Genomic DNA, 2,626 nt, shown 5'->3' on the forward strand with positions numbered 1-2,626 from the left:
AGCCTGTAGTTCCAGCTACTTGGAAGGCTGAGGCGGAAGGATTGCCAGAGCCCAGCAGGTCGAGGTTGCAGTGGCTGGGAGCGGCCCCTGCACTCCAGACTGGGTGACAGAGTGAGCTCCAACTCAAAAAAAAAAAAAAACTATTGTAGAGATGAGGTCTTCCCAAGTTACCCAGGGTGGTCTTGAACCCGCGGGCTCAGGCATTCCACTGAACTTGGCCTCCTAAAGTGCTGGAGTTATAGTCATGAGACACCATGCCCAGCCAGCATTTTCTCTATTACGTTCACCAAGGCCCTAACAGTGCACTTCTTTTCTTGAATCAACATATGCCTTCTAAAGATTCGTCTAGATGAATAGGATGAAAGTTAAAAGGTGGTAACATATTTGGCAAAAAGTTATTATTTTTACACAAGGAATAAGTAAACTTTATCCTGTCAAATGGATCCCTAATTTAGTCTTCCTCACAGTGTTGAACAGAATTAATGAGTTACATGTATAATTGCTATGGATTACTATGGATTATATACAAAAGGGACCTAGCATGGTGTGATGTCACAATAACAGGCGTTGTTAATCTATTATTTTATTAACTATGATGTGCTTATTACCTTAATACTCTATAAACAACTCTTTCTAGGAGGCCTGATTCCACCACAGACACAGGCTGATGATATCAAGATTAGAGAGACCAGCCTGGTGATCGCCACACTTAATTTTCCTGTATTATGTTAAGTTGAGAAATTTTTTTCAGAGAGAATTGTCAACTTTTCCAACAACCCTAAGTGATATGCTACATCCTGAGCTGTAGGATTTGCGGGTGTTCCATCTGCCTAGAAAAATCCCTGTCCCCAGTCCCCAGAGGATCATGTGGTCTGATACTTATTGTGATATTGTGGGCAATGAACTTAACCTCTAAGATGTAAAATGGAAACACTGTTCATACCTACTTCACAGTTATGTTGTAAATAGAAAGTAGGCTAACATATCTAAATCGCTTAGAGGAGGTACCTGGGACGTAGGAACCTCTCAGCGGTTCGCCGGTATTAATGTGTGCCCTTATTGATGATACTTCCCCTTTGCTCCTAGGAGGTTGATTCGTCCTTGAAACACTGACATCACGCAGGTCAGAGATACTCTGACCCTGAGAGTAGGGCCTTTTCATCGGCCTTTTTCAATTAGAATATTCCTAAACAGCGTGATATCTTCACAGTTGTGTCATTTTCGATTTTCACCAACTCATTAAGGTGAGTGAGACATCTTGCTTTCCTTTTCTCGTGTTCCACCCCTGTCCCTGTCCATGAAACCTGCAGTTCCAAGAATGGAGGAGATGTTGGGCATGGTATGGTAAAGTCAGCCCAAACACAGGAGGGGACTAGAACCAGGTTGGAGGGGAGATGGTCATATACTCCCCGTGGGGTAAGGGGGTCGTCAGATAATTATGTGAGAAATGGTGGGGCATGGTGTCTTATGCGTATAATCCCAGCACTTTGGGAGGCTGAGGCAGGAGGATTGCTTGAGCCCAGGAGATTGAGACCAGCCTGGCTACAAAGCAAGACCTGACCTCTACTAAATAAATAAATGAATTCATAGAAAAAGTAGCTGGGTGTCGTGGCACATGGCTGTAGTCCTAGCTACTCAGGAGGCTGAGGCAGGAGGGTTGCTTGAGCTCAGGAGTTCCAGGCTGCAGTAAGCTAAGATCATGCCACTGCACTCTAGTCTAGGCAACAAAGTGAAAGCCTGTCTGAAAAAAAAAAAAAAACCAACAGATTTATCTTTCTTTCTATGTTTGTCCAGTCAGCTAAATCTTAAATCTCAAGACTCAGGAAACATGTATTCACAAGTATTTCTCGTGCCTTGTTTGAAACTTCATCCCATAAAATACCACCACCCTTTGCTTTATTCTCTGACCTCTCTGTCATTCTGTATAGTCCTTTCTCAGCTCTGGTTTCCTTACCCCACTCCTGTCATTAATTTCAACTTCTGCACGGACGGCACAGGAACACCAAATCTCTGTGATATATTGTTTTCACCATTTTTCCAAGAAAGTAGGGAAAATGGAGACATAGAATCAACAATAGACTGGTGATTGGTCCTATTGGAGGACCTCCCTGAAGATCCCAATGACTGTGTTTCCTGTATTTTCTGTGTGTAACACCATTAATATATGACGACCAAACAAAAGAGTGGTATTAAAAAGTAAAAACCATTAGAAATGATGTCAGTGAACATGGTAGAGCAGGGACCTCTGGAGGTTTCCTCTCCCCAGAAACATTGAAAATACTGGCTCCAAATTGTCAGAATCCACCTTATCAAAGCTCAAGAATATAGTGAAAGGATTATGGCAACTAAGCAAACACGTAATCAGGAAAAAGACCACTGAAACTGGGTAAAAAAAGATTTGACTTTCTTCTCATTCAGTAAGAGTCTTACTTCATGGCCCAAGCTGGAGTGCAGTGGCATGTTGAGGGCCATCCCAGCATTGACCTGGTGGCCTCCAGCAATCCTTCTTCCTCAGCCTTCCAAGTAGCCGGAACTACAGGCACATGCTACCATGCCTGGACGAATTTTTGATTAATTTATTAGAGTGTCGAGTTCTGGCCAAATTGCCCAGGCTGGTCTTGAGCCC

The sequence above is a fragment of the Carlito syrichta genome, unplaced genomic scaffold, assembly GCF_000164805.1.
Source record: "Carlito syrichta isolate Samal-C Ts95f unplaced genomic scaffold, Tarsius_syrichta-2.0.1 Scaffold315497, whole genome shotgun sequence".
NCBI classification, from domain to species: Eukaryota; Metazoa; Chordata; class Mammalia; order Primates; family Tarsiidae; genus Carlito; species Carlito syrichta.